The sequence below is a fragment of the Larimichthys crocea genome, chromosome III, assembly GCF_000972845.2.
Source record: "Larimichthys crocea isolate SSNF chromosome III, L_crocea_2.0, whole genome shotgun sequence".
NCBI classification, from domain to species: Eukaryota; Metazoa; Chordata; class Actinopteri; family Sciaenidae; genus Larimichthys; species Larimichthys crocea.
The window spans coordinates 26,486,321-26,509,241 of record NC_040013.1 but is presented as its reverse complement, the minus strand read 5'-3'; the positions used below and the strand labels follow the sequence as shown (position 1 = coordinate 26,509,241).

The window sequence follows — 22,921 nt, the reverse complement described above, 5'->3', positions numbered from 1 at the left end:
GGCTCCACCAGCCCTGTGGGCTATCAGTCCCTGACCTGCCCTCCCTCCTTTTGGGCCCCCAGCACCTCAGCCCACCACAAGTTCAAATGCACCAATAGCCACCCACTCCTGTCCTCCCACCCACTCTAACCAGCCCTCATCACCACTCTATTTTAGTCTTTATGTCAGCCCTGCCACCTACCGCCCTTCTCTCAGTCCCAAACTGAAGAATCGCCATTGTTTCACGGTGACCTTCAGCTGGTGTTTTGTATGAGCTGATCATCTGGGGTTGTTTTATGATGGGCATGTGTCTCACATGTTTTGTTTGGGGACCTTTCCTTTCCTGCGAATGTAGAAACTAAAGAGAGTCAAAGAGGCAGACAGAGTGCAGATAGTGTGCAGACGCTGAGTCGGACTTGCGTGCTTGCTATACAGAATGTAAAACATTAAGGTTATATGCACTGGGATTACTCAAGTTCGCCTGAGCTTTAATTGCAAACCTGCAGATGTTACACAAGTCTTTAGTATTAAATCTTCTGGACTCTGAAAGGGTGAGAGTGATGGGAAAGTCTCACCCTAAAATTTGAAAATTCCTCCGCACATACTGTATACAAGCCTATTTTGCTTGAGTGGCTAAAAACAAACAAAGCACACACTCCTTAAATACATCTATACGCTCTGGAAATACATGCGCGGCCGTATTTGTCTGACAGTTCTTGAAATTAAGAATTCATTCATCATTAATTTCACAGTGGAAAAAAAAAAAAGCTCTTTAATCCAATAAAGTACCCATTAAATGTCAGAAATAGGGCACCATTGAGAGCTCTTACAATTCTCAGTTTAGTCATCAACTATTATAACACATAGCAGTTACTGTTCTCAGTTGAGAAATAAGTGACCTACACAGAAATTGTATTTACATTCTCTGTGTAATACAATAATAATCGTTTAAATCGCGCTGGTCCACTAGAGGAAAATGTGTGTACTTTATGTACATTGTATATTGCTGTGTGTGTGTAGGGGGGGGGGGGAAACCTCAAAGTACAGTAGACAAATTTTCACAGCTGGAGCATTCCAGATGGCATGAGAAGTCAATAAAAGAGAGGATGAGGGACCATAAAAAAAACTTTAAAAATGTCCAACTGTAACAGGACTTCTATTTATCTGCTTGGCAATGAATGCAGAGTCTTTTATATGGTCTTGATCAAATTTACTCTACCCCCATATAATGTTACTGTAGGACGGAGACTTAGCTTTGGACCTGAATTTTTCCCTTAATATAAATGTCTTTGCATTGCTCATATTTCAAAAATAAGCTCACATTTTATTTTGCCTGTGCAGTAAGGCAAAATAATGAGGGAGTTTTGAAAACAAAATCTCACAGCATGACGTGCCATGACTACTCATATTAACAGAAAAGCTAAAGCAGTGGACGGATGTGATTTTCCTCTAACGTGTACCTGACGCTTTTAAAGCAAAACAGGCTGACCTACTGCGCTGCATCTTATTTCTTTACCTACTTTTTATTATTATGTAGTGGTCAAAGGAAGCTGTGAAGTAGGGTGCTCTTCATCTTCTCTCTTTCTCCCCAGGGTCCCCATATTGCTCTGGAGATGTCTGTGGGTTCCTTGCTATGGCGTGGCGCTCTGACATTCCCTCCACACCCACACTGGCAGCCAATGTGCCAATTAGTGGCCTTCTCCGCAGGGGTGGGTGTATGGGAGGTGGAGAACACAGAAGAACGAGAGACAGAGGAGAAGGAGCAAGAGAGAGAGCGTGTATATGAGCGTTTCTGGATTTGTGTGTGCGTATGTGTGTGTATGTAACAAGGCCTCAGACCTCAGACATTCCTTTCGCTATGACCTAGGGTACAATTAAGGGGATGTCCCTCCCCTGCCTCCCCTCCTCGGTGGACCACATCAACGGAAGTCCTGGCCCAGCTGGAGGCTCTAATGACGGGAGGGAGGCCAGGTCGCGACCCTGGTGTGCCACCTCAGCGCCACACCCTTCCTGTTTAGGTCCAGACAGGGTCTACGCCAGGATAGGAGGAGAGGAAAGGGGACAGGGGAGACAGGGAGTAGCAAAGTGATTTGGCTTTGTTGAAATCTGGACAGGAGTTCAGAGAGATTGGGGGTAAAACTAACATACAGGCTCTTATTTCACTTCTCTAATGTGGCTTGAGTTTTTTTTTTTTTCTCCCCCTCACCTGTCCGCTTCATTATAAATGCAAAGAGATGACTTCTTCAGATTGATTACGTTATTAAATTTACCAGAGCAGCAAACCTATCCTTGAAAAAAAAATAGCATACCTCTGTTATTTCTTGCCCTCTTCTACAAAAACATCCTAACTTTGGACTAAATGATAAACTAGGCACATTACAGACCAATATTACAGGTAGTAAAGGGTGAGATGAAAGGCACAGATGGGGTTTACAGAATGTGTGGCTGTCTGGGCATTTGTTAGTATGCAGAGAGCATCATGGGACTGAAAGCTGTGGTCCTCAGCCCTGCTATCGTCAGACAACCCACCCTGATGGAGAGGCTCGGATAATGATACGTCTGTGAGTCTGTCTGTCTGTCATGCCTCTGGATTTGCTTGCTCTGCTCTCGTGAGTGAGGAACAGCAGGGGACATGTGGGGGTGGTTAAGTGTGTGTTTGTGTGTTCGTGCATGCTGTAGCTGGCTTTGTATGTGGATGGCATACAAGCTGGATGGTCATGTGTGTGTGTGTGTGTGACAGGGGTCCCCACAGATTATAGATGTTGATGAGCATCTCTTCTCAGCTTGGAAACCCTGTAATTGTCACCTTGCTCAAGTAGGGGAGAGGGGAGATATTCACATTGGATAACCACAGTGAAAACCCGCAATCAAAAGAAAAGGGAAAGGTAGAGAGATATGCAACAAAGAGGAAAAACAGTGGACCTAAGCTGGAGGATTAAGAAATTATGTGGTGGACATCTCTGTAATCAGCTGAAACAAATGTTCCACTGGTTTGCTTCGGGTCCATACTGTATATGTGAGCTCATGTGGTCCGCTAAGTTTGTGTGTGAATGTCTCTTTATGGGTGTGTGTGTGTGTGTGTGGGAAGGAAACAGAAACAAGTAGAGAGAGGGACAATCAAAGCTCATCCAGTGATCACAGTCATTACATTATTAGTGCCTGAGTGACCAATAACACAGATAGTGTTTCCACTTTGTTACTGGACAAAAAAAAAAAAGACCAACATGTTCAGGGTGACTTCCTCTACACCTCATTAAGCCATGAATGAAACTAAATGCTATTCTTAAGCTGTATGTAAATGACTGGGTTTTTTTCCTGAGTGTCCATATGTATTAAGTAGGGTAGACTGAAGTTTCACTTCTCATGTATTTGTTATTTTGAAACTAGTGAAGAAAGAAAAAGTAAAAAGTTTGATGCTGTGCCTAATGTAATTAATGTAAATACATTAATTTGTTGCCTAAGTTTTAGTACACTTACTTAATTACTGTTTCCTATATACATTTTAATCGTTTACCATTAAACAATGGTTTGTCACCCGTTTCCAATCCTCTGTGCTTCTAGAGGGAGGCTTTCATGGAGGCTAAAAGGAGGTGGGTTTTGTTTTGATTGGAAGATGGAATGGGCGGAAATATTTCAGTTAATTAAGTGAAATTGTTCATGTTGTACATTTCGTTAACTACTGTATTTTTTTTGTTTACATTGCAGAATTTAATATGTATTTGTTGGGACAAACAAATCAAAGAAATTATGTTTCTGTTGTCCCTTTCACAGATCTACTCTGATAGGCCTTCTCTCCAGTTCAGATTAGCCTATCAGAGTATATATATATATATGTTGAGAATGGTTTTTGGGGTGGTTAGTTAGTATTTTTTATTTTTTTGGAATGCTATGAGAAAAGCAGCACCCCTTTATTAAATACGAGAATAAAAGTCAACCTGTTTTTCAGCACACCTCCTGGCCAGCGTGATGTTTTTGTGATCCTGCATCTCTCTTTACAACAACACTAATGTACTATTTATGTTTACAAGTATTTCATAATGAATTACTCCATTACCTCACACTTAAAACTGTTTAACATATGAATTAAGACAAAAAACAGATATCAGATTTGTACATGTATTTTCTACTTTCACTTATCTGGTTCAGGATAAGACTAGAGCATTATCCCAGCATGCATTGGGTGGAAGGAGCATCTCACCATGTTCGAGCTCAAACATCTTTGAGGGAAGCAATGGCAACAAAGAGGTGAATGCCACACGTCACGTGTGTGAGTCATGCAGTGTTATCATACTCTGAGCTTTTCATCCTGTTGTTTTATGCGTTAAGCATCATTGACATGAATGTCAGCCTCCTGAGTTCATCTTTAATTCACTGTCTGCTTCTTCTTGTCATCTCGGAGACATCATCCACCTGACTTGTGACTTCTAACTTCTAACAAACTAATAGAAGAGCACTCAGAAATATTAGATTATGTGTGATTTTACCTAATTAAAATGGACTAATAAAAAGCAACACCCTGGCAATAAACACTGTGTACATTGGCATGCTGTCTTCTTGTAATGTATTACAGCACTGAAACAGTAAAGACAAACACTAATTTGTCTGTATTGACTGTACCGCTCTTCTGTCTCTCATTAGCTTCTATTAATCTGTTTACCCTTCACAGTGCCCTGACACCACCCCCAGAACCCCATCCTTTGCCAAAACCAAAGTGACACTGGCTCCGCAGGCGAGGTTGGGAGGCCATGAGGTCATACCAATGATGGCACTAGCTGTCGACCGGTGAGATGTGGGGCCCGTAGGCGGAGGGGTGCTAGGTGCCTGCGAGGGGAGAGTGAAGGGAGTGTGCCGGGGGAAGTGAGACATTCATTAGGAGAGCCAAGCTGACGCTGTCACCCTCACCCTCGCCTGCTTCTAAGGAGCCTGCTCAGACACACGCCAGCCTCAGCTGCTACCAGACCGCGGCTGTGCTCTGCACCGACACACACACACACGGTTTGTGTGTGCATATATATATGTGTGTGTGCAACTGAATGTTAAAATGCTGTTTTATGCTGTGAAACACTGTCACACGAATGCTATTTCATCCGGAGGGGCAGATGATCGAGTGAGGAGATAAAGATGCACAGAGAGAGACACACAGTGAGTCTATTATGAAATGCAAGTTCAGGTTCATGGTTCATCTGCTGAGGCCTTATGCTTATTTCAGGCGTTTCTGATGACAAATGAGACAACCATGTTCCCTCAGTCATCTTGCACGCCTGTGAAAGCAGAGCCCATTTTATTGGGCCTCTAATGCGATGAAAGAGGCCAGGAGTCAATTACTGTGTACTTATTCTCCCTCTGCCTGAACACGGACTTGTTAACGCTTCCTAATAATGAGCTACAGTGAACAAGAGGGTTACACCAGATCCATTTGACTCACAAAAAGGAAAACATTTTCCATTCTCTTTGTGCCCTATCACTGAAGCCTGATAAATAAAAAAAATGAATAAAGAGGTGAGGGACATGGGGGATGTTTGCCATGACGTCCAAGGATTTGGTTGTTAATTCAGTGTAAGAAGTGGCAAAGCGCTGCACTTTAATACTATAATTATCCTTTAACAATATTGCATTTACCAATGCAATACACTGACATGTGCAAGATTAAAGGTTCCTTGCATAGTATGTTTACTTTTGTGAAGCACTATATCAGCAGAACACAGTATACTAATGTGATACATCGGGTCCATAAACCGGTGAGACCAAGATGTTATTTGAAGACTTGGCCTTCTTTGCCCATAATGCATCGCCACCCCAAAAGTCATGACTCACACCTGACTCCTCTTGAACTGACATTTTGTAATTAGCCAGATTGGTAACACGAGCTAGCTGACACCGAAAGGAGCCCTTATGAACTCCCCATCTACATCATTATACCCTACCTGTGTGAACTACAATTCCTTTGCTAAAAATACAGCAGTGGTTTATCTTATTTTAGTACTTGCCATTGTTTGCTAATTTACAGGTGTGGTTTCTGTTGGTGTCGGCTTGTTATCTTCTATTGAATGCATTTGTTTTGCTTGCTGATTGCAGTAGAGAATAGAAGGTGTTGGGGGTTCAGAGCGGACATAAACTTGAGGCCAGGGTAACATTTACCAAACTAAACTAAACAACACAAAAGCAACTGTTTCTTTACACTGGACCACTATCATTTCTACAATTCGGTTTCTACAACCACACCGTATTTAAAACTCTTGGTTTTAATGCAATTATTGGATAAACTCTGAATCAAATATATAAACTGCATGGATAAATAGTGTAATGTAGTATTCTGAAGTACTCTGCAAGGCTGAAAATATATTTAAAAAGTCTGCAGTGGGCTGCGTATCTGCCTTTTTCATGCACCTCTACATTCTGGTGGCATTGCCCGTGTTCCTGTAGTGTTGTTTGTTTGTTTGGTGGCCCTGAAAGGACCCCTTAGTTATAAGAGTTGTAGGATACAAATAACATAGAAACAGTCGTGTCCTGTCCAGGATTTTCTTTCGGGGACAATGGGTCCCACTGTGCTAACATCTACAAGAGCTACACTACTTTAAATATTGCAAAGAAAACACAAATCGGATATAAAGTTAGAGTGAAGCTTTTTTGTGAATCATTTGCAGGTTTGCCATTACAAAACCAAAACCAAAAAACAGAGATATCTATACGTGGAAATGTACTTGTATGTAGTTTGTTGTTTGGAGTGAAGTGAAGTGATTATCTTGGAGCTGCACCAGCCATTATTATTATTTTATTTATTTTATTATATTTTTTTGGCCTTTTACGACAGCTGAAGATAGACAGGAAGGGGGCAGAGAGAGGGGGAATGACACGCAGCAAAGGCCGTCCGATGCAAGACTCGAACCGGGGCCGGCTGCAGCGAGGACTGTAGCCTCTACACACGGGGCGGCCGCGTTAACCACTACGCTACCGACCGCCCCTGCACCAGCCATTATTGACAATGTTTGCAGAAATGACAGTAATGGGAAAAACTTGTGTAATTTGGAGTATTGGATTTGTGGCTACAAAACTGTCACATCTTTACATAACATCATTGTCTACATGCTAAAACGTGGTATTTCAAGTTGTACAGTATTTGCAGTACATATGTTGTACAGAGATATCATAGGAACATTGCACAGAGCTTGTACACTGCTTGAACGACATACAGAGAAAAAGAAAACTATTTTACTACATAACCGTACCCATTGTAGAGGCATATAAATCAAGGTCCATAAATCTGTGTATGAGGTACACTACTTCCTGCACTGACACTGAAAGATAGCACTGGACATAAATCTTCAGTACCACTCACACAAATCTGGTCATTTAGTTAAGTTACTAGTAGTAATAATAGCAGGAGCAGTACTTATCCACTATTAACAACACAAGAGCAATCTTTATTCTACTAACAACTTTAAGTAGAAGATTGTTCTCTCACCATTGTCTGGAGTCTCAAGACTAAATCACTTTTGAAATAATTAAGTAATTGAAAGGTTGAAATTCACCCAGTTGTAGCAAATTAGAGCTGTGACAAATGAAAGTGGCAATTCCTTCTTAAACTGAGTATTTTACAGTTTCAAAAGCTTTAGAGGATGCCGTCTTCACACATTTTGCTACGCGTTCGATTATCGAGAATATTCCGTCAATCCAACCATTTTTTTCCCCTTTTCTTTTTAAGAATGATAAATTCCTTTTCTGCTCCTTGTATTTCACAATTACCATATCTAGAATACACAATGGAAATAAGATAATGAATTCCACTGCATTATATTTTAATTCATTCCAAATGAGGTTGATCTTTGCCAAATCAGGTTATGAGAACCCCTGGCTTTGTTCATTTGTTTTAATTAAACATAAGAGGAGAGGTGAGAGGAAAAAAAAAAAAACACTGGCACATTGTTAGTGTAATTAAAGATTAATTCCAGAATATTATGTGTGTGATAATGTTTCTAATGTTGGGCAAAGACATTCGTATTTTACATAAAACACAGTGGTTAATTTTAGATAATTTAACACAAAACCTGTCACAGGCGCTCCTACTCCTATTCATTTAGCATTAGCAGTGCTTCAAGGTCCACAATTCATGTGTCACTCTTCTTGTCGAAAAGATGCTTTCATGTGAGGATAAACCCAGGGCAACTGTTTAAGTGTTGAGTCAGTTATTGTTGAAATGAATACTTGCACTACCAATGTGCTGACATGACAGAACAAGGTCTAAAAGTTCAATTAAGAAGTTCCGTTTAAAAGATTACTGGATCGACTATTTGAAAAGAAATAAACACGTTTGTTCACAAACTTCAGCATGACTTGAGTGTGCAGCTTGGTCTCCATCTTGATGCGCCACACCACAACATATGTTATTTCTACACAATGTTTTTCATTTGCATTTATTATCAACATAGTGAGAAGACATATCTGCCAAGTAGCAAAGTGTCAATACTAAGAAATGTTCACTAGGGGATTTCATTTATTCTCCCTGCGATATCTGCCCTTGCAATAAAAAGCCACTATAGCATGATGAAATTTTTATATGGTTATGTTTAGACACTCACAGCACTAGGTTAAGGTTAAAGAAAGGTCGTGGTCTTGGTTAAATATTGATAAAGCCAACAGTGACCTGAAGCACGGCAGCTTTACTTTATTAACAATTAATTAAAACATGCTTTTCGCCTGATCACAACGAAAGTGCTTTTGTTGCCAGAAATCTACGCAGCAATTCTGTTTTGACAAAAGATTTGTAGAGTAGAAACAGAATTTCTTTGATATAGATTTGGACAGACTTTTTAGCTTTTTATTGCTCACATCCATAGATTGTATATGAAAACATCCGATATGACAGCTCCCCAAAAGTAAAAGCCAAATCATCTCGATCGCCCCCTGGTGACTGGCTGCAGTAGAGATCATATTAACCTAGCCTCCTCCATGTTAGTGGATGGGACATAGGCCAAACTAAAGTGCATACATTGATGCATGTTCAAATGTTTTCTGATAAGTTTGTCTTTAATTCATTTGATGTTATAGAAAAAAAAAGAGGTGTGATGATTGACAGCTGCTTGGAGTGGAAGTCACGGAGGCACATGTGGATTTCTTTCAGGAGTGTGAATGTGAACAGGAGATGTATGACTAACTTCAGCTTTTCTGCAGTAAACTGCACCAACTGTCCTGAGGGATCTTGGCGGATTGTCAGTCAGTAAGTTAATATAATTAGCTAGCTGGCTAGGATAACAAGCAATGTAACATCAGCTGTGAGTAAAAAAGCAGGTGACTGGCAGCTAGCAGTAACTAATTACTTTCAATTACTTTTAATTAGTAGTGAACAGGAGGATGGGACCGCGGCTCCCAGATTCTGGCTCCAAATGATGTCACCAGTGCAAGATGGTAACTTGACATATTCTCATATTACATATACTTACATCATATCCAGATCTTGTTTTAAAATCATAATTGAAAGTTATAAAGCATGAGATGTTTTTTTTGGCAAATTCATTTTTGTAATTTTCAGCGGTTTGTTTTACTGGATTAAGTTTTGTGCAAGAGATGTCCCTAAACTTAGATACCATATATAGAAGTAGTCTTATTTGAAGGATAAAAATCCAATTAGATTCATTATGTATCTTGATCATTTTGTCTCACCAACATGAAAAACTCCTCAGGCATATTCAGTGAGCATTTTTTCATTCCACCTGAACGCTTAATTACCTAAATGAACTCATTATGTACTTCAGTGGACTAATTTCACTCTTTGTCCAAGGTCAAGTCTGACAGAGATTTAAAGTGACCAGTCTGTAGGCCTGGGAGACAAGGAACGGTGTTGAGTGCCAAGAAGAGCATGTAGAAAATGAGGGGGGGAAAAAAAGAGATGATGGTGTAAAAAATGTAAAACAAATCCAAGTTGGGTAGGTCATACCTGGAGAGACAAAGTGAGATGCAGGGACTACCCATTGCAGCTGATTGTAAGAGAGCAAATTAACTGTGGTAGTTGACAACGGCTGCGATACATGGGCTACATTTGACATCAGTAGGATACAGGTAATTGGGTTTAGAGTTCATAGAGTGAAACAGAGAGCACTAGTAACTAATGGCACAGCAGTCTGCCTACAGCATTAGCCCATCGCCTGTAGGATGAATAAATCAACTCAATCAAACATCATCACTTTCGCTGTGTTGAAAGTGATGAACTTAACCGGATATTGAAAGAGCTGATGTTGCTGAAAACTTTTTGTGGGTCGTTTCACCAATCTGTCATCCAACATTTTGGCAGCAGAACACAATAGCGGCAGCAAAAAAATGCTCCTGAGCACCGGTGGTACTCTTTCGCTTCACTATTGCGAAGTCAAGTTTGGCACCGAAATGTATGACGGGGATAACTTATAACTAATTATAAATACATAAACTGAGACGTCGTGAAAATGAGCGCGTTGTATGGATATTTCATGCTCCAAAAGAAATACTCAATGCTTGGTACTATCAGCATGAAAGTTGTTTGGACTAATCTCATGAAGCATTAATAAGACGTCAGCTGACGAGCCAACAGAGTCAACATGTCACTTCCTCTCTTTTATTTTCATGGATCACACCTACAGCTGTAGCAAGAAAAATATACTGTAAGTCCTCAAACAAGCATCTTGGGACTTTGAACCATGTCACGTTTTTGTTTTTTTCCCCATTCCTTGTTTTTTTTTTTTTGGCCTGCATTCCTCATAACAGACAACAACACTGTTAGGCTTTGTTTGTGGCTCCATCACAAAAGAGTTGTAAATCATGAATGGGAGTTATTTTGCATTTTGTCATGTCGCTTTGGGCAGGATGAGTGTGATGGATAGGCCTACAGTGTAGGGGACAAATGAGTGAAACAACATGGGGAGTGTCATAGGTTATTACACCATAACAACTGCACTACCCCCCCAAATGAGCAATGAGCAATTATGTATTTTCAAATATTAATCGTTACAGGGCTACTGATTAACAAAATCACTTTCGTATATCTGTGTTGTTTGCTGTGATATAATATATGTACGCCGTTTCATGTTTTGCAAGCAAACCGGGCCCCTCTGCTCTCTCCATCTCTTATCTGGCTCCGCTCGACTCCTGTTCCCGGGGACCATGGGGAAGGACAAGTCCTGGCTGTCCTGGCTCTTGACAGAGGAGATAAATCACTCAGCACACCGGAGGATAGCCTTCCAGTCGGCAAGCTGGGAACTTCATTATCCCGCCCCTGCCACACATTACCATGCAGATCGTCACTGATTGGGCCGGCGCTGTGGCGTGCGCAGCCTACTTCTGTCACCGCCAGAGGAGTCTCAGATCTGTCTCAGCGTTGAGGAGAGGAGAGGAGAGGAGAGGAGAGGAGAGGAGAGGAAAAGAAAGGCGGAAGTGAGATGTTCTTTGTTAAAATAGAAAGATTTTAGGAGGAAGTGGGAAATTTTCACTAATATCAAACCAATGCAGGGATATTTAGCATGAAAACATTGCCGCACAAGTTGGTTTCTGTTGACGTCTGCAATACTCCAGGCAATCCAAACACAGTCTGTGTAAAATCCACTATGGTGTAGTTTCCTTCAGCGAAGGGGAGGCCCAGGAAAACCACAATTTCTACTTTCTTTGCTCGCACTATTCTGCATCAACGCACTTTCACTTGATCTAACACCTTGTATGTTTTGAAAGAGAGTAATTTTCTTCACCACAAACCACCCATATTGAGAGCTCATGAGGACGTGGAGATTTATTTATAGACATCAAACTTACGTATGATTTATGGAACACAAAAGATATTGAATTACAGCTGCTTCCTTTGCAATTATATCCAACGTAATTTAATGGAATATAACTTGGTTCTGTTGAAAATCCTTTACATGGTTCAGTGAAAACTAACATTGTTTTACAAAACAGGATGTGGATATGGCCAGTTTAAGTTAATGAAGATGTATAAATATATAGAGAGCAAGAGATAAAATGTACAGTGTGTGTGTGTGTGTGTGTGTGTGTGTGTGTGTGTGGTCCTGAGGCACAGGGTAATATGATCCATGCTTGTCTTTGGAGTCAGCATGTGGGGGATTGGTGCTCTCCCATCTCACTAAGTGAGCGCACACACACACACATACACACACATACACACACATACACACACACACACACACACACACACACACATACACACACATACAGAGTGGCAGAGTTTCCTGGCAGAGATCAGTAATACATCGACAAAATGTTTGAGTGTCAACTTCAATTCATTTGAATGAATGTCTGTGTGTGTCTGTGTGCGTGTGTGTGTGTGCGTGTGTGTGTATGTCTGCCTGCACAGACACACACAGTCTGGTGTGCTGCTTGTGTGTACGTGCGTATTTGTCTTTCTGTGCCATGCTATGCAGGCGTCAGTGTGGTAAGTGGCAAAGTGAGTGTGACAGAAAGAGAAAGGAGGCACATGAAACTGTAGAATACTTCTGTACAGTGATCCATCCTTAAAACTGGAACCGGAGCATATGAGGAACTACACTGTTTCATTCTGCTGTGCTTCACAGCAACAAAGGCAACACAAAAAACGGTAATTTTTAGTAAACCATATAGCAGAGATACGTATAATTAAAGCAGAAATAAGCAACTCTTTTTTTGCTTTAACTTATTACGAAGTGAATGTTGATTGCACAGTACAATGGCAATAGAAAATGACACCATCCAAATTTAGACTGGTTCCCTATAAGCCTCAATTCTGTCTGCCACCAGGCACGAGATTTCCCAGGAAAATGAAGGCTCGGTTTATGAGACTTATATATAGATTTAACGAATGAACAGTTTCTCCTAATTTCTTCTCCCAACCTTCACGTTACTCGTGACAACCCTGGCTGATAGTTACTTGTTTGTGCCGAGCACTAACCTTACTCTAACAATGTTATCACTAAGCAGTGCTCGTCACTAGAATAACTTTTTTCAATCTAAAATTTGATTTCAATTTACCTCTTTAGAAAACATGCTCTGTCCTTCTTTCGTATTTCCAAAGTCGTGTTGATCATTTCTTCACAGAGCTAGGATGGCGATCCAGTCTTTGTGATAGCAGCACAAACAATAATTCCACTTGGAAACTCCGGAGGGAGGGGGAACGAGTTACTATAATTAACTAGCAATTAACTAGCTTGTCCAAACTTTTTTTTAAAACATTTCTTTTCAAACTCATGCGACTTTTTGTTGTCGGTCTACAAATGTTTTTTTTACTGTTGCAAAAATCCACCATGATATAACTCGTGTATTGTAACCAGAGTTCAATGAGGCCATCCTGACTCTCTCTCTCTCTTCCATCCTATGTGCTTCAGGGTGGATCAATACATTGGTGAGCTGTAACCTGATCGCATTGATTATTTTCTTTCATTTATTGGGTCCCTACCAATAAAAAAAAAACACTGTCGAGAAGAGGATAAATATGAGAAAGAAGAAGAATAAGAGGGAGGGTGGAAAAAAACAATGTCCACAATGTGGTAGATTTGCATTCAAATAATTTTGTCCAAGGAAATAAATACAAATAAATATATAAGTCAATCAATCATGCACTGTTAAGACAGTGGATGACAGCGGAGGAAAAAAAAAAAAAACAGTGATAATCACTGAAGTTCAAAGTTATTAGATGTGTCGCAGCATAAGGTTATCACCTAGACATTGTCTTCGAGATGAAGAGATGGACTGTCAGGCTGCGGTTGTCAAGAACGACACAGAGGAATTGTGTTATCACTGGGAGCGGGAAGGTGGGCAGGGGTTCCAGGTGTTCTTAACAAGAATAAAAGTGACATCGGAAATTAACAAACATTTCATTCCACACTTCCGAACCATGGGGTGGGTGAAAATGAAACTGAGAAGGGAGCGTGACTCCTCCACCTCACAACCTCCAGTTCTCAACGCTGTCAGCAGATGTCAGTTAACTTCTGCCTGCGCCGGTGTCTCGCTCTCCCCCTTTCTCTTCCTCTCTGACAATGACTCATAATGATATTATTTAATCAGACATCAGCAGAAGAGTGCAAGGTTCCATCCTCTCTCTGCCCACGCTTTATATTTTTTCTCTCTACCTTAACTTTTGTATGCCCTCCCCACTTTCTCCCAGTCTAACCCTCCCCTCCCTACCCCCAGTCCAGGTCTTGTGTGTCAGAGGATCCCCAGGGTGTGTGTGGGCTAATTAGGGTGAGGCAGATTGGAGGGAAACACAGGTGTTAGCCAGACCGTACTCGCTGTACAGAGTAATGACTGTACCGAAGCCCCTCATCCCACCACCCTCCCCCCAGGGTAATTTGTCGTTACTCTGTATAACCATGCATCTCTCTGCTCCACTTCTGTTTGCTTTTCATTAATTCTTTTTATGTGGTTATTTGTTAGCATTATTTATGGCCCACACAAATATTAGCGCCATTAGCCGGAGATACAACAATGACTTTGCCACTGTGGTCCTTGCCTGAGCCGCGAGGGTTAGAACAGTTGATGTGTCTTTATCAGGTCAAGGTGGTCTGTTAATGTGTGTCTCAGTGTGTGCTGCTGTGTTAGCACAAGCTTTGTTTTACATCAACTGTCAGACATACTGTATTAACGCTCTTCGTTTCTCACTTTCCTCACTGTTTATTGCTCTTGACAGACAGTCATATATCACATTTCAGATTTGAAGTCATACAAATCTCCTTTTAGTGATGTTCAAATACCTCTATTAATCTGATTGGACGTGACTGTGCAAATCTCGAGAAGAAGGCTGAGCAGCACAGCGTCGTTCTGCTTCTTACTTCTGATTATTAAATTATGACACGGGAGTCGGGTAAAGAATTCATGAGCACAAATCGACAGAGATGGTTGGAGTAACAGACAGTAAAAAAAGAGAAAGCAAAGAAAGGGTGAGTGATGGGAGGAGTGTGCAAAAAGAAATTTCTGAGACAACTGCAAGATCGACAGAGAGAAGGAGAGGATGAAGAGGGGAAAAGAGAGAGCACGCTGCTAAGTGCATAAGTGGCGATATGCACCCAGTGAGGTGGAACCGGACCCGGTGAGAGAATATTGTCCTAGGTCAAGCCGAGTCAGAATCACTTGGGTGACTGTTGCTCACTAGAGCAGAACACAGCCGAGGGAGAAAGCGGGTGCAAACCTGAGTCAGCGACCATTTTACCACTTACTTTGTAGAAAACACACTCTGAGCCGCCATCATAACGTCAAAGATATTCATCAAGACTATCATGTTTCTGAGTTTTTAATTTCTTTCTTAAACAAATATTAACTTGCATGCACATCTGCATTAACGAGATGCATCAGAGTCACACAAAAACAGGACTGGACATAAAGCAAGCTTTGTGCAACATCTATATGCTACACTTAATACTGCTGCATTAGAAAGGGTTGATGGAGATGGAAAATAAATAAATAACTAAATAAATAAACATTTCAAAATTTCACAAAAAAAAAAGTTTTCCCACTTGTTGGAAGCACTTTTTCCATAGCATAGTAACATTTAACTCAAAGGGCCGATCAGCTGTTTCCACTTCAACAGTCTCCTGATCGCTTCCATTGCTCTATAGTGCATCCATTCCTCCTCACATTGATAGATGAAATATCAGATTTTAATGATTTTTGCATTTATTCTCACCAGTTGAACTGGAAATTGGCTCCTGCTTGTCTTGATGAACCAACTGTTAATAATTGCATAACGGTTATGGATTGAAACAAGAATTTGCATTTCCTTTCCCAGATTTATTTGGACTCAAGTGCATTTGGATGGAAATACAAACTTTTTGGGCTAAAATGGCTGTGGCCTTTGTTAATATAATAAACATTTTGTTGAGGCTCATCTATCCCTCCTCCCTACAGTACATGTATTCAGTGGCTCTATCATGCCATCATCTTATTTCCTGCACAGGCCTTTTCTCTTGAACATACACATATGCTGTTTTGAGGCATGGTGTCGTCTCATCCTGTTTGTCCTGTTTTCATAATGTTGTGCATTTAGATTAATGTTTTTCTGTATTGAGGGCATGGCAGCTGGTAATTTGGAATCAAGCAGATGAAGGCATAGCGTTATAGGTGAACGTCCTGTGGCTCTCGGAGGGTCATTAGATCTGCTATGGCTTTCTCCCTTCCAACTTATGTGTTGTGCTTCACGTTCAGCTGTTTTCTGAGCCCCCCGATCAGCCTGTTTCATCTGGGCTCATTGGATATGATGCTACAATAGCCAAGCAATGAAACAATCAGGTATCTCTGCACGTCAAACTAAATTGTAATTTGAACAAGGATGCTTGTTTATAGCTTTTCTATTATGAATGCAAGAATCTAATACTCTTCTGAATTTGCTTAGCTTGCCTATAGTTCCCGCTGTCCTCTTAACAATGTTGTTAATTCATCCTCTCTTTCAATGCAGAAAACGGCAACACTGTTTAGTTTAAAAACTCCCAAGGGCCCACTGTAACAACATTCAGGGTATCAGTACTGCACTAATGAAATAATTTCACTAATTATTACCAATTGAGTAATTAATTAATTAACTGAAGCCACTCTATACTTTCAAACAATGAGGTGATGATGAGGTGACTCATTACTGTACATCAGTAGAATCCAGAGGGACATTTAACATAGAGATTTGTGGACTGAATTCAAAATCGTGCACTCAGTGCGGTGAATGTCTTGCAACTGTTGTTGCACTGACAGCAAAGTTATCAGCTCGGGTTAAGTGTTTGGAAGGTTTTTGGGTAAAAAGTTCAGATGCAAACGCCACCTATGTACGTCCACGGCAGCATGAAAGGCAGCTACATTGAGCCAGATGGTAACCAAGGAAACAGGTTTTGTCCACTAGCATTGCTGAAGTGTTGTATTGTTTGCAATTTCTCAATCAATAAAAAACATTTACATGAAACCTATACGCCACATCTACCGCTGACTGTTCTGCTGTCTGAGCAGAATTCACAGAGCAGTCACAGTAACACATGGCTCTAAGAATAAAAGGGAAATAATGGAGCTTTTCTCTTGTTTGTTTTTTTGCTCATATCACCAGTACGTCTATTTTCATCATTATTAGTGAATTATTCGTAATGACAATAACTGGGATGGACTTGGGATGTGGAGGGGTCACTGAAGGGTGCAATCATTTTCAAATTTGCACTTCATGTTTTTGCTCTAGTTTTGTTTCTGGATATGATTTTCTTGTACAGTAGTGCTAATGTGGGAGATGCTGCAGTATTCATTTTGCACAGCAGAAGGGAAGGGTGTGAAGGTCAAGGTTAAGATTTCTCTGACATTAACAATGATCTTTCATCGTTTTATTTGCCTGAAACTGTAATTTCCATGCAGAAATACTGAATGTATCGCCGAATATCAAAGTTCTGTTTTTCCATTTAAGTCTGTATATTGTGGACACTCAAGTGAAGAGATAAAGTGAGTTGGCAACTGACTAACAGTATTTGATGATGGGGAAGAATGCAAACAGGCTGTGCAAACCCAAATGTTATAGGGAACATTTTCTGGGAACTTAGAGGATTCTGGTCAGGATAATTTAAACACTTATCTCCAAGTTAACACCCATTTGCTTGTAATTAGTTTTATGAATATGCACAGTGTAGCTTGCCAATGCAATGCTGTTCAGCATCCAACACACAAGTTTCTGGGGTCATTTTAAACAAGCATGAATGCACTATAACAGCATTACATCCTCCTCCATCCTTTTTATTTCATTCTGTCCTAATTAATCATATTTACCACCCCAAATCTTGATCTCAAGAATGACTGCATAGCGTCTGAATATGTCGGAATGTGACCATGTGGATGCATAATTAATTGTTTGCCGTTCGGTATTTTCTTAAACTCACTTTTGCAGACATCTTGCACTGTATGCAAGTTAGAGTTTGAAGTCTTGAACAAGAAATCTGAGCCAGAAATTGGTGAAATGATAATTAAAAAGAAACTCTGCTTCTTTTTCACCTTGCTCATTGTAATTGGTTTAACTGATATGTTTTATTAGGTGTCAAAAGCACCAGCGGGGCTTACACTGTATGATCTGACACATAGGGTGCCATGGCATAAAATGGGTAATGGAGGAACAGAAAGAAAGGGAGGGGGGGGCAGTGTAGAAGAAAAGGAGAAAGAGTTTGTTAGAATAATCACTGCCTGACATTTTGAAAAAAAAAAAAGTCTTTGCTGCTGACACAGGTGAGTGCAGACAAGGGAAGTAACATTACACAGATGATTGGATAGTGAACTAACTGATCACTCCTTCATTTGCACTCTTTCACCCCGGGGTTAGAAGTGTGACATGAGGCGTTTGTTCATTTTTCCACTGCTGATGTCAGTTGTTTTTTTAATCAGCACCACCGGTCTGTAAGTAGTGCAGGTGTGGCTCAGAGGAGCAGTAATGCTGAGGATGTGTGAAATTACACTCATTGTGGGGGTAAGATGAGCAGCAGCAAGCACTTAATGCACAAGTTTCATTGTCAGTATGGGGACTTAAAATTGTTAGCAATGTTTTTCAAATGTGTAGAGTAAATCAAATATTATAATTTTAATAACTTATTGTTTAATGTATTCATTAACATGCCATATCCTTATTTGTTCAGAAATATAGCTACGTATGTATGTATGTTAGTTTCATAACTATCCTCCCAAGAAGAAAAACTTCAATATGTTTACTTTTTGATGCTCACATACACTGTTACATGGACAAAAAAGAAAACAAAATTTGAATTCTTCATCTTTTAGGTTCCCTGGTTGCCCAGCACTTATGGCCCTCTAACCAAGTTCATCCAGCCTGGGACCTTTGTTGCGATTAACTTCCCCTCCATTTCTCTTTCTCTCTCTCATTTCTGGTCATTTCTTCACGGTCTTCTCTCTAATAAAGCCATAAAATCCCCTGCAAAAAATGTAATTTTTGGGCCTAGGAATGGTCAAAGGGATTTCAACATTTCTCAAAAGGCTAAAGTCAAATTCAAAGCACGTCACTGGTGTTGACAGTCAAAGTCAAGTTGCGAGACTTTTAATAATTGTGTCAAATTTCATCAGTCAATCAGTCAATTTGTGACACCTTTAGAACGCACTATTTTTCAACATTGTGGAAAGACTTTATTGATATATAAAGCCTACTTTATATGTCTGGCTCCCTCTTCCAGTGAATTAACAGTAATACCATAAAATTCCAAGGATGATCAAAGCCTACAAGCACTTCATGTCAATTAGATCGAATGATTAATAAAAATTCAGTGTAGACGATGCCAAACAAGTCCCAGCTTCAGGAAAAAAGGTGACAGATTGGTGCCTCTTTGTGCTCTCTCCCAGTGGCCTGACTGAAGGTGAGAAGCAAAAGGTGACATTCCCAGATATCATACGTCAAGAACAATCACATACACATATGGCAAAGCCTGAGCAGTGTTGTTCTTGATAATTGAAAATATCAGATTTTATTCTGACAAGAGCTGAAAGCATAGAAACACCACATTTTCACTTTTTTCTGCAGTTCTGGAGGAACCATATATTTGAAATTGTCAGCTATTTTACTAACCCTCCTTCGAAAGGTGCTATATTAAGAAAGTTATGATTTTTTTTATTAATGTTAAGTATTTAATAGTGAGTGTACTTTGAATGCAAAGACTATCTGACTTCCATATATATATATATATATATACACATATACATACATACATACACACACACAGCAAATACTGACCAATGCCTATGTCCAAATATGGTCTTTTTTTAGTGACTGACACTTGTATCACTAATGACAGATAATGATAATGATATCTGCTCTGGCAGGCCATTACCGTGGTGGTCAGTGTGAAGTAGCTTCTCTACACAGGCCTTTAGGCCACTTTACCACCCAGAGACCTTGCTTTATACTCTCAGAGAGCCCCTGTTATCCCCTTATCAGCAAGTTGAGATGTACACTCTTGCTTTTAGGAGTTTGATGTCTCGGCAAAAGGTAAAAGCTTCAGAAATTTGGATGTCCTGCAATCTTAACAGTGGGTCGACATTTCGATAACAAAGATGACAGTTAAGTGTAATTGTAGAAAGGTAATGCCTTTCCCCCCTGGCTTTCTTCACTGGTGAGTCGCTGAAATACTGTAGAATTCTGTTTTGGATTTTCCATTTCATAATCCACAGTTCGATGTAAAGAGGCTTCATTTCAAAGCCTTTTAGGGCCTCATTCATTTTTATGAGTGTTTTTTCTTGTCAGGTCCAATTCTTGTCTCTGCAACTCCAACTCTGAAACTATCAAGAAGTCTTTATTTTCCTTTTCGAATAAGAATCAAAAGAACCTCTAGGTGAGGCCTCAAAGACATCTTACAAAATATTCCTTTGGCGGGTTGTGCTTAATGTTTACTTGGCATGGGCCTGTGCCCGGAGGCAGCAGCCCTTATTCCCTCTCTGACACCAGTGTTGTCTTGCGCTACAAGAGGAACCCTCTGTGCCCACAATTAATTTCCGCCAGAGCCATAATATTCCTCTGGCGTCTGCATGAGACTGGCAGTGACATTGAGGTCCACGGTCTCTGACCCTGATCTTCAATAGACATCTATTCAAGACTTTCCTCCTGCCCACCCAACAATTTACATGTGTAGAGACCTTTCTCTCCACCCTCCCCACCTCCAAAGTTGTTTTGGCTATCTCCCCACATATGATGAGAGAAAATGTCTTTCAGTTAAATGTTAAAATCCCCACTGTGGTTCACCATGCTTGTTTACTCACCAAGATGTTTGATGGTGAAACATTAAATCAGTGTGAAAAAGAAAACAAAGAAGAAAACTGAAAGCATTGTTCAGAATACTTTGATACTGTTGACTGCACTGGAATAGATGTTTAATTAGGTTTAATAATGAGACCATCTGATACCTGTAACACATATTGAGTTATTAATAATGTCCTCCCAAAGTTTTTTTTTGTCGTTGTTGTAACGTTTGACCGAGCACAGGGTGAATGTCTGTGTGGTTAATTATACTGAAACTTGCTCTATGCCTTTGAAATCACTAAATGAAAGCCACCAAGGCCTCTTTCTGAAATAAACTAATTTACACATCAGTTCGTTTAGCGAAATGAGGCCCTTGGTCTTGAGTGTGTGACTTTTTAAATAAAACTAAATAAATATACTATCTCATTACTCACAGCATGGGACGTTGCACTGACAGTTATATACTTTCTTTTTTCAAAGTTTACCACAGCACCCCACCCATCCCCTTTTTAATCAACACTGTGTGTGTCATTGCGATCTACAAGTTGTTAAATCACCTTTACGTGAAAGCCTTGTAGGAATGTGAGAACGTTAGCCGTTGCTCATTTGAGCCTCCTGTGTTCCTTGGACAGCAGACAATGTGTCATGGGTTTCAAAGGGTCTCTGAAGTGGTATGGTTGGGTGTAAATTCAAAAATACCAAGAAATAACACACCAAATGAGAGACTACCATTCATCCTACCTGGCACGGGGGGATCAAGCTCCATAGAGAGTTAACTATAATGTAGGTGGATCATACTGTTGCAATAATGCATTTAGGCTACACTCTCGACAACCCATCAGCTGTCCAGAACCAAGAAATGCATTTGAAGATTTGCGGCTGGTGCTAGTCAGCCACTTGTGAGGTGATAGGGGGATATTTTGGCTCACCGGTGAAAGAGCCCTTTGATCATCCCATTACCCATATATTCAAAACAGTGGAATATTTTGCGAGGCTACAGGAGAAATGGGACATTTTGTGGTCATGATTGCTCGATGCATCAAAAAAAGCACTAATAATGATAATTGGATTCTAGGTTGAAACGTATAATAGTTAATGGTGAGGTAGGAACATTCCATGTATGTGATGTTTTCCTAAGCTCATACGAACAGATTCCTTGACAGTACTGGGTAAGGTAAAGTATGCTGTTTGTATAGGCCTACAGACATCTTGTCTGTAGCTTCATACACATCCAACAGGCCACTGTGGGAGACAGTCTGGCTGCCCCTAACTCAACAAACATTGTCACAGCAAACAAATCTGTTCCCAATTTTAATGTGATCAAATAAATTACAGAAACATTTTCCACGGGCTATACTCTTTAACTGAGACATCCAGCTAGCTAGTGCCAGGAAGAGAAACGTGAAGCCAACATATTTCTCCTTCAGGAAAAGCTGTGTGAAGTCATCCTTTCTATCTCTGTGACAGTGAGGGACTGAGAAGTTTAGCTGTCTCTCGAAGCTCCCCAAACAACATTTTGATACAGTTAGGGCAAAGGCAACATGATTATTTGTGCCGTTTCCTTCACAGTAAATGTGCTGTGCTGCAGGGGATGGGAGTAAAACCATGACAAGCTTGTAAAATCCATGACGTGCTTGGGATTCTTTACCCTTATCACCGTGTGGGTCTTTTTTTCTGGCTGGTGTTTGAGGCGTGATGCCCACCCTTCTTGTCCTAATCGTGCCCTCTGCAGAGAGAGCCTGGCAGACCTCACATCCAGAAAAACCTGTTGTTAAGTGGTTGGCGTTGTGGCATGGATGAGGCTTGGAGTTCAGTCTTGGGTTCAGGCCAGGGATAAACCATAGTTAGAGAAGAGTGGGATAAAAATACCAGCATATTCAAGACTTGACATGTTTGCATATTGTTTTAGAAAGTTGTGGTTTATGTCAGCATAAAAATGCATGCTACAATCAATGCCATCAGTAATTTATGTGTGTCAAAAATGCAAGTTTTTTTTTGTTTTTTTTCTCAAGGTTGGGCCAGTTTGGCCGTGTATGGTCCAGACAGTGGTGATACACTGCCCTGTCCTCACTGTTGCCTCCCACCGTGCCCCTTAAAGAGCAAGGGTTCATGGGAATGACCAATGGGAAGCATTGCTCAGCTACTTCCCACAGCCAAGAGACAGCTGTAATCCTTTAACCCCTTCCCCCCGCATGAGTTTTAAAACACGCACACACACACACAAACTTTCTTAAACACAATGGAATTTCTAGGTACACA

The 22,921-nt window shown here is 40.5% G+C and overlaps 1 long non-coding RNA gene across 1 annotated transcript in view; it reads right to left on the bottom strand.

The window, feature by feature from the left end:
- Positions 1-22,921, bottom strand: part of LOC113745623 (uncharacterized) — a 52,937-nt gene that overhangs the window by 8,811 nt on the left and 21,205 nt on the right. Inside the window, exon 2 of the long non-coding RNA XR_003462261.1 lies at positions 11,233-11,309. This is a non-coding gene — a long non-coding RNA (uncharacterized LOC113745623). The remainder of the gene's footprint in view (positions 1-11,232; positions 11,310-22,921) is intronic.